Source organism: Phaethon lepturus, unplaced genomic scaffold (assembly GCF_000687285.1).
Source record: "Phaethon lepturus isolate BGI_N335 unplaced genomic scaffold, ASM68728v1 scaffold13676, whole genome shotgun sequence".
Classification (NCBI taxonomy): domain Eukaryota; kingdom Metazoa; phylum Chordata; class Aves; order Phaethontiformes; family Phaethontidae; genus Phaethon; species Phaethon lepturus.
The window spans coordinates 3098-13754 of record NW_010545640.1 but is presented as its reverse complement, the minus strand read 5'-3'; positions in this window follow the sequence as shown (position 1 = coordinate 13754).

The window sequence follows — 10657 nt, the reverse complement described above, 5'->3', positions numbered from 1 at the left end:
TATGTTACAACTTATTGAATGGATAAATGTATGCAAGTAAAACATACATCTAAAAAGCTAAATAAGAAAAAAAAAAATTCTCCACTTCCAATTACTTGCGAAACAGCAACTAATCACAAAAACATGCATGTAAAGAACCAATTCTGGAAAAAACAGTCAACTGATACCACGGCATGTGTTTTGTAGAACAGGACTTTCTGAGAACGCTTGCAGAGGTGCTAAAGCAAATTGTTGTAATGTCACTGCACAATGTGCTGTTGAGGTTTTATGGTCACACTGCGCCAATAGTCTCGGGAAGTTATTTTGCATTCTTATATAAACCTTTTTCCCCCAATCCTGTTTTCCACAAAAAAGGGCTTTCAATAATGTAAAATCTGCTGTTTATACATAGTACAGGAAAAACACGATAAAACCAAGACACAATCTGTACTTTAAACATATTTTAAAACTAGATTTCTACCACTTTATGTAAACATGAACAAAAAGAGCATAACCTTCCTGTAATTAAACAGCAGTGTTTTACATGACACTTTTTTAAAATCATGAAAATAAAAAAGTAAATCAATAAATCAATCCAGCAGACCACTCCCAACTTAAGGCTTAACCTGCAAATTAATGTAACAGCAATAAAACCTGTGCCAGCTGGAATCCTTTCTTTCTCTGGCTTTGGCATGAGCAGCAAGAGCAGGTATATGGTTGAAGAAAAACAAAGTAGGACATTTTCCACCTTTAGTCACAGGATGTTAATTGAACTCTGGCAAATGTTTAAAGATATTCTTAAAATGTTCAAGAAAGAATTAAAACCAGTTGGGGCTGAGAAAAAGAAACAATCCATCCTTCCTACCCCCTCTTCTCCCCCCAAACATCTGTTCCAAACTTATACTCCAAAAACCACAGCGAAGAACAGTCATAATTAATGTTATTTTGGCTTTTTAGTTGCTAGGCCTCCATTCTGAGGTTAGAAATACAAAAATACAAGTTCAGGGCACTATTACTGTACTTAAGGACTCTCCTGATGCATATAACAAAAAGGCAGTTTTTCTTTTCTTTTCTTTTCCCCTTTTTTCATAAAAGAAAGAAAAAATAGAAACGGTATCAGGAAACAGTTTCATGTTTAAGATAAAGGATTACAATAAAAAGTACCTACATAAATGAACTACAGTTTATGAAGCTATGAAAATACATTCTAGACCCATTTTATAACATTGGGTTAAATATGCTTTACAGCTGTACAAAAGCTATTCGGCCACTTACAGTACAGGCCATAAAACTGCTAATGTACATAGTCCTCACCCACCCCAACTGCTGCGTGCTTTGCCGTCGGCGGTGTGCAAAGCCAGCAAGGATGCACCGAGCTACCACCAGGCTCCAAGCCAAGGAATTGCTATCACTGCGCAGGTAGCACTCACCATGCGAGGAGCACCGCCGATTTCAGCAGGATGCAGCGAGGTGGAGATTTCCAAGACACTTCTGGGCTGGACCTTAGACCCTCATGTGTGAACGGGCTGAATCATGCCAAAGGGATCCCGCAGCAGGCTGCCCACGGAGGACCAGGGTGCAGTGGAGCTGCAGAGTCCCACGGCACCTCAGCGGTCTTGCAGCAGCTTCGGGCCGAGGGAAGTTCATGCTTATGAGCCTCAGGAGGGTTACAAACCCCTGACCAGCAATGAGGGAGGCAGTGGCAGATTCTCCACTTTAATGCACTGAAGGGTGAAAGGCTTTATTTTGTACAAAAATATACTTAATGCTTCCCTCTACCTGCTTTTAAATGCTCTGACCATCTAGATTTAAGAAATTCCATCAGTATAATTTGAAAGATAGCCCTAATGACAATACTCAGAATTACCAGTAAGAACTAAAATGCCTATTGATTACTGAGCGGAATTAAGGCTTTTGTCATCCTGCCTATGCACAAAATCTACAGGAAAGATCTGTTATGTTTTGGAATTAATCCTACTTTGTGTTTCTGAGAAATAAATGCACTTTTAACACCCAAACATAAGAACGCATTCTGTGGGAGTCTCTTTTTTAAAAACAAAGAATCTCATGAAATAAAATCTGCACTGTGCCTGGTATGCTGTCACAAACCTTTCTTTGAGGCTATCGCTGTTTCAATCAGGTGTACAAAACATGTTAGCAGGTGTGAGTTGTTTCAGATGATATATCACTGGGCTGAAGTTGAAATGAAAGTACTTTTCAAGTTGTTATTTTCCATTGCTCCTTGGCTTCTTGTATCCTTTGGCATTAGAGGCAGAAGAGAAACTGCCATGAATGATGCTGTCTGACTATATATGGAAAAATCTTACAGAAGAAGCCCATGCTAGCATGGACAAAGCATCAGGCTTTGTCCTCAGCAAGAATCTAGGTGATGTCTTTCACCTGCCAGGCCACAAGTGCGAAAAAGACAAGAGAATATGTAGTTTTGGGGTCAGCAAATGTTTCATAGTTTTTAGCTCACCCGGTGATACACTAGTGCTACTCTGTTTTTCCTACAATTTTATATCACTTTGATGATCGTGTACGGGCTAACATCGACTCATAATACACCATTTCCCCTATGAAATAAACCTCTCTGTGTTTTAAGTCATCAAGTGTGAAATGGTAAGTTAGTCCTTGCGTTTTTCTACTTCTGATTTGCTTTGGCTACAGTGCAAGGAAAACTCTAACATTTGCTTAAGTTTCACCATCTTCAGCACACTGAAGTGCTGGCCTAAATAAGTATGCTTTTTTCTGCTAAGCACTGTAAAAACTTCTTGAAAACCGTAGGTGCTTTCAGTATGCAGACATACAGCACTAGTATAGCTAGAGTGATTTTTTTCAGTTCTCAAGGCACTACAATGGTCCAAATAAATCCCGTTCAATCTTGCAGTGTAATATTTTATATATACATATATATGTGTATATCTGTGCACATACCTAGGAATGATTTAAATAAGCACCTAAAAGTTCCATGTACCCAACTACAGTCTCCAACTTTCTGAAAAACGTTTGTGCTTTCAGTTAGTAATTTTCAAGGTAATTAGCAGATTATTTATTAAGCTAAATAGTAAAAAAAAATTAAAAAAAAAAAATTCCTTCCACCAATTGGCTCTTGCAGTATAAACACACAAACATGAATGCCACCATTGTTACCCAGAACCACTGAAGCTCCTTTTCGAGTGTCAAGCTATTCCTACATCAAACCAGTTATGCCACAAGCTATGAAAGGCAGGCACAATATGATTTCTACAAAATATATAATTCTTACACATTTGGAGGGAGAAAGGTCCATATACACTGGGTGCACTTCTACACCAAAAAACCTATCACAAATTAACACAGAGATAATCTTTACTTTAAGCTTATTGTTCATCTTCTGTTCTCGACCCTGTTAAAAAAGGTTTGCCAGGTTAGACTACTACAATGGGGATCATAAAACAGTTCCTGTGCTTAGAAGTACTTTAAATCTACAAGCCGTGTTTCTATTGCTCCTTTGTAGCTCAAAAACCAAAACTAGCGATGATTTTATGAGTTGCTATAGTCTAGACAACTCGGTTACTTTTCAATGAAATTGTTCCTTGGGGAGAGTACTGTGAAAATTCCCATACAATTAATTACAGGTATGCGCAACTAAAATACAATTCCACAGCACAGTAGCTTTACAATTGCCGGTGCAATTTATGTCCACATCATGCAAGAATGCTCTGAAGGCGCCGGGAAGACAACGTACAACAAAGAGGACATTACATGTAAAGCTACCTGTAGTGAGCAAGACGAGATAAATAAGATGCAATGTTAAATTTTTTGATGCGCCTTCTCCTCTGGCAAGATCCAGAGTTCTACTGGAAAACTCAGAACCTGACAACTGAGTCAATCTTCCCAGAACATTTTTTTTTTTTGTAGCAAACAGGGCTCAACACATTTTTACTGCCAAGTTAAAGAGCAAATGAGAATTTAACAGAATTATAAGGGAAATGTACCAATAAAGCAGGAAAAGGAAGAAAAATAGAAAAAGCAGAGGAAAGCTATGGGAAGAATTATGGTTAAAAAAAAAAGCTTTCATGTATTTTCCCTCACAGCACAGCCCGGTTTTCCCCCATCAGCTATTTTTACCGCAATCTTGATTTTCCTCTATATACACTTACAAATGGCCTTTTAACTTTGGAAGTAATTTCAGTTGTTATAAGCACCACTTTAAAATAATTTCATTTTGTGAATGTAGTGTAGGCCTTTTTGTACTTAGGTTTTAAGTTAGTTTAGAATGGAGTTAACTAAAGGACTAAGCAGGGGAGGTTATAATGATATGTGTCCTTGTGAAAACCACAGAAAAGTTTAGTTACAAGAGAATCCCGATCATTTTTCTCCATCTTTACAAGGTTACAGCCTTGGATCAGTGGGAATCCCAAACCTCTGAAAAAGTAAGATGCTCATGGGTTGTGTTGGCTGATCTAGCACAGCCCTGCAGAAATATGCCAGGATCCATACCCCAATGCTACAGGACTTTGAAAGAAGCAAAGTCATGCGCTCGGGGCCCTATACGCCTTGCAAACAACTGACACTCCTCTCTCACCTGGTCCATCCGCACTGAAAGAGGTGGTCTTTGAGGAGTCCCAAACCCACTATAAAACAAACCAGGTAACTCCTGTAAGGCAAACAGGGGCTGGGGTTTGCAGAGTCCTTAAAGACTCCAGTTTTGCCTAGGAGACAAAAAAAAGGACACCATGACCTCCCTTATAAGAGAAATAGGCATCAAGCCTGGGCCAACTCTCATCTTTCTTTCAGGGTCCAGCCAAACTGCAGAGCATGTACCCAGGTCATCAGACAGCTAGATTTCAATAAATGGCATGTAACAAAATGGTACAAAGGAGAAAAATCAAGATACTCTTTGGTAGATCAAAGATAAAAATGAAATAACTTGAATAGAAAAGTTCTGTCTGTAAACACATGTCCTGTTTACATTTCTTAGACAAAATCTCTTTCCCCTTTCCATTCTGCACACCTATTCCACTTCCCCTTCTGAATGTTGACCCTCAGTGACACCTTAGTGCTACAGCCCCCTCTCACAATCCTGTAGGATGTTATTGTTTATCTAGTTTACCTCCAATGGTAAATACGAGAAACTAACCTGTCATTGGAGATTACTTTTTATTGCCACTGCTTTATCAGAATTCCATGAAAACTGATCAAGAAAACAGGTGCAGCAAGAGTTACAGCAGTCTGCCAGTGGTCCTTCAGCAGAAGAGACCTTGAGCCACTTTGGTATGTCAAGATACAGTTACTTCCATACAATCCAGGTGTACTTGGAAACCACTGAGCCACCAGTTTGTGCAGGTTAGACTAAGATAATGTTCTTGGTCTTCATAATAACTTCAAGCTGTCTGATTTGGGGCTGTAAGTTAGTGATTATTGTTTGCCATGCAGTCATGCCCAACATATGACAACAGCACTGTTGCTGTGCATGCAATACGAGATCATCTTTGCTCCACAGATCCTCCAAGCTTAAGTTTCATTATGTTCTGGGAATGTAGTTCATTGATTTGGTTTGGTTTGGTGAGTAACGGATATAACACGTACTCTCGTCTCTCTAAGGAAGCCGGACAGCCACCTGACAGCAGATCACTGGAAGAAGAAAGAGATCTATTTCTGAAGCACTTAGCCAAGCACGGTGATGAGCACTTAAGCATTTTTTCATTCTGGATTACTGGAAGAAAGAGCTGAATATGTATGAAGTTAAAGCCTGGCTCCCTAGAAGGGGAATGTGGCATCTAGCTCTGAAAAAACATCTTTTTGCTGTTGCTGGGAATAAATCCCACCTGTGCTAAGAAAAGCCCTATAGGAAATAATAGCACTTTTACTTATTATTTTTCATTGTTATTGGAAACCTCCTACTATAGCTTTATTCCTTAAGGCAGAAACTAGAAACTACCACAGATTTTACTTATTATTTATGCTCAGTTACCACCTCAGCCAAAAGCTCATGTTAAAACCTCATACCATGTCTACGCACACACATATATTATAGTTAAGTCATATGTTGATCAACTGCTTTGCACAATGCCATTCATTATTTTTTTAATTATTATTTATGTATTTTTTTTTTACAAGAACACCCATAAGGGTCTGTTAGAATAGGTGCCTCAGACTGCTAAATGCTGGGCAAATGTATGTATGTATTAATTAGCGTGCAGGATTAATACAGGCCTCCAAACCTGCAAATAGATGGAGCCATTTTGGCTCCAATAATTCTAAAGAAAGTTTTCTTTCATCATCTGCACAGAAATGTGAAAACCTGGCACCAGTGAAGTCCCTCAGAGGGAAGTTTTGCCACAGACCACAATGCAGTTGCCTCAAGATATTTTATCATATAATTTATTGTACCTTGCAGGCCTGAAATATCAAAAGCATTCAGACAAACTTTCATTATGTTGGAGAACAGAATTTGGTCTTCATTTTGTGAAGTATGGTTTAGTTATTTGCCCATACTGTTTACACAAGAGTGGCTCTATATGTCTAATTTTTAATAAAAACACAGCATAGAAGTTCTTCAGTCTATGAACAGGCAATTAAGCAAGTAGAAACTTCTGTCAATCTCAACAACTAATGAGATGGTTCCTCAGACATCTGAAAGCATGTTTTTTCAAGCTACAGTTGAACTTCGTTGATTTGTGCTTTACTATGCTAGACACCCCATAAGTCAAACACACAAAAATGTAACACTCTCAGCCCACTTCTCAGCAACGATTTAGTACAAGAGCCATGGGATTTGATCTCATATTTCTCCTTTTCATTATTTTTTCAATTACATCTGCATGATACTACACTACATTAACATAAGGTGTAATAATTAAACCTGAACACCACTTACAATATGCTAACGCAGGTGAAGAGTTTTTAAGTGAATGGCTAAAGTTAGGCTTTTATGCATACATAAATTTTTGAGCTTGCAACTCCGCAAGTGCAGAATACTTCATTCCCGTCTGACAAAACACTTGTTATGTGCTCAAAGTCAGGCATTCACCTCCCTCAGTATTAGGAGCTTAACATTAATCATGTGCTTAAGTGCACGTGACCTGAATTTGTAGCATGATTTTCAAAAAGCCATCAATGTGTACTTGTTTCCACTGACTTGTCCTGACTCCCAAGACTAATTTCAAGCACCTTTAAAATCTTAATCAAAGAATATTTTTCAGTGCACTATCTTTACAGAAAGAAGCCCACCACAAAAGAGCAAGCTCTCTCCAGCTGTAGCAGTATTGAGCCAATCCACATTGCCCAAAGAAAAAGCTGCTGCAGATTATCAAATGAATAGTGGATTTAATGGTTCACAGTCTGATTCAACCTAATATGGAGTTCAGAAATGCCACCTGCTGACAGAGGCCAAAGAGATTCTTACATAAATAGCAGTTCTGCAACGAATTCAGATTAATTTGGCTATGTATTAGTAGCACATCCATAAACAAAAAAAGCTTGAGCACCTAACCCTCCTCCTCTCAGACTTCAGTTCATTTGGCAGGGGGGACCCTGTTACTTCACATTTCTACTGTCCACTTTAAACTTACAAAGTAGCCTAGCTGTGCAGATCTCTTTTTCTTGCTGGATTCTGTTTAATGTGCTGTTATAGCACTCTGCATAACAGCTGTCCTTGCCATATGATTACTTCATTGTTGAAAGCGTAACATATGGAAACTGTACTGACATGTTAGCTGCTTTGATACCTATGAAGAGGAATGAGCTTTTGCATTACAAGACAACGCATTTTTTAAACAACTTAAGAGTAGCAAAAATTAAACACACATTTAGAATCTAAACCATATTAGTTTCCAGCGTGCCTGTTACTCTATTTTCAATGCCCAATTCCAATGGCTGGTTACTATTGTGTTTTTGATTGCTATTACCAGCAAACAATGGGTGGTTTTCTTTCAACTTTTGCATTCTTGGGAAAGAAAAAGTAATAGATTCAAGAGGAGGCCCTTGGGATTCCTTCATGAGTTACCCATGAAGGCAAATGCTATACAGCAGAATTATAGGAATGGTATTTCATGTCACTGAGACAACGTTACCCGAGATAACAACATTTATTGGGAAAACTCATTAACTGCCATACAGAGCTTTGCTTCCCAAAATCAAAGCTCCCACAACAGACAAGTCCTTAATGGGCCAGAAGCAAGGTGAATCCTTACAGATGCATTTCTGAGTCCCAACTGCCTTTGGCAGGAGGAGAAAACAGCTCTTCAGTTGTAATACACAGACTTTCCTTCCCTGTAAATTAGTCACCCATAGAGGGAACAATGAAGCTCTAAATCATTTCATCAGTAGCAAGAACACTCGTTAACACAAGCTGTAATTGTTTGGTCACTGTTTTGCCAGTAGTTGCGTTTGGATCCTGAACAAAATCCAGCTGAATAAAAGATTAATAGTCTGAGTTGTAAGAATCTATTAGTTTTATTGAATAGAAGTTTATATATACACTATTTTAATCTTGGAAGATATTCCCTAGTAATGTAAACAATTCTCTTTTATTTGTTAACTAAACCTACAACAAACACAAGCATATTTAAAATCATTGTAGATATTTAAGAACGCAGTTGCACTAGGTATCAAAAGTACTTCTAATTACACTAGGCTCTGAAAACGCACACTAGGCGAAGACTGATTTTTTTTTGACTGAAAAGATATTGAATTTCACTTTCTGTCTTTAAATCACATATTATATAAAGTCATGGTTGACCACTAGTATGATTTCTTAGAAAAAATTTGTCCCATTTTATATGATGTGTTCTAACTGGCTAAAACAGTGCAGCTTTAGGATTACTGACACAGCTACAAAGTGGTCTTGATTTCAGTTTAAGAACATGCTCTATACATCTAAAAAACCGCTCAGTTACTATAGATCTACTAAATCATGGTTCAAATAGTATCCTCAGATGGCAATGTAAAGGTTTCTATATCAATAGTACTAAATTGAAAGCTTCGATTACAGGTTTTTTTAAAGTCTTAACATATTGCTGTACTGCAGTTTTAGGCATATTTAATTACAGTATCACTGTTTTGATCTTAGCTTCCTTTAAGATTAAGACCAATCCTACAAAGTATTTTTTACTCCAAATTAAAATTAATTATTACTTTCAGGTTTTACTAGAAAGAAGAAAAAAAAAAAGATATTTAAAAGTTAGGTATGTTCTGTGGGTAGAAAATGGAGTCACTTTTGTAAATACTGAGATTGAGCTCGAGGAAATTTCAAGGAAATTTGCTGTATTAAGGAAAGGTAAAGTCTTTCAAATGCAGTCAATCAAAAATGACTGCACAAATGACTCCCCAGAAAGGCATTTATCCTAATTAATAAGATAAACTAATAGTTAGTCACCTACTTAAATGACAGCTGCAAATCAAAATGGGACTTGCCAATTCTCTCATGGGGTCAGCTATGACCACCCATGAAAACTTCACTCTTTCATCTTTACAAGTGGAAGGACTGACAGATGGCCACGGCTATTCCAGCCAACCATAGCATCCTCAATGCTCGCTGCCAGGACTGGCTGTCATCCGCTGCCCAACATGATCAGGCAGTAAGTAGGTCTATAAACCTATCAAAACAGTATAAATGTTATAACTTGTAATCTATTAAAATCAAAATAAACAGGAAAGGAGGTTGGAGAGCCAGTTTCTTCAGAGCAAAATGTAATGCTAATTATGAGGTTTTCAACTATTCCAGTTTTTTTGGGGGGGAGGGCAAGACTTAGGGTTGAACCATTAAAAAGCCAGTTGGTAGTATTAAATTCTTGCTTGAGGATTTATAAGGCCAAAAATTCACTCCAGGCTGAAATTTACTATCCCAGGCCTGGAAACTTTTTTTTTTTTTTTTTTTTTTTTTAAAAAAAAGGTTGACGTAAACATGGAAGAAAAAACAAACACACACAAAACAGTGGTTTCATATGATTTTTGGCATTCCTTCAATCCAAAAGGGGCCTTTTTTTTTTTTTTTAAAGTCTGAGACTTATTAGTATGAATTACTTTTGTAACTAAAATTGGGACCAGGTTATTTTAATAATGAGTTACCAATCAGTTACTATCACTGAATATACATATACCATACTGATATATGGTATTACTGAGATATCATAGTTTTTGAAGGAATGTCAATGTTCCGACTTACACTCAAAAGCAAGGAAGTCAGGGGTTGAAATTTCATCTGTGAGCCACACAGATGTATGAAAACATTAAAAGAATTAACAGCGTATGTTAAAGATGCAATGTCAGCCCCATTTTTATCCATAACTAAACTTCATTAGTTTTGTGGGTTTAAAATTGACATTTAAAAATAAAAGCAACATAAGTTTTTGTGACTCAGTTGAGTGCTCCTTTAAATAAAGAGATATTTCAATGCTTGCAGACTGTTAACGTCTTTCCAAAATAGGCTATGTGCTGGTGCTACTTAGCTATATTTCCCTATCACCCTAAAGGAGTCTGTATTGCTGATGGAAGCCATTTCTTTTGCTAAATACCACATGTGAACTCTAACAAGAGCATGTAAGCCTACTAAACAAAATCTCCCAGGAGACACTATTGTTAAAACAAAAACTGGAACAAGTTTTTAAAGTGAACTTTCTGCAATCATTAGAGGATGCAGGTCTTAAAAAGAAGAGAAAACTTGTTATTGGAGAGGGAACAAAAAGCCAAA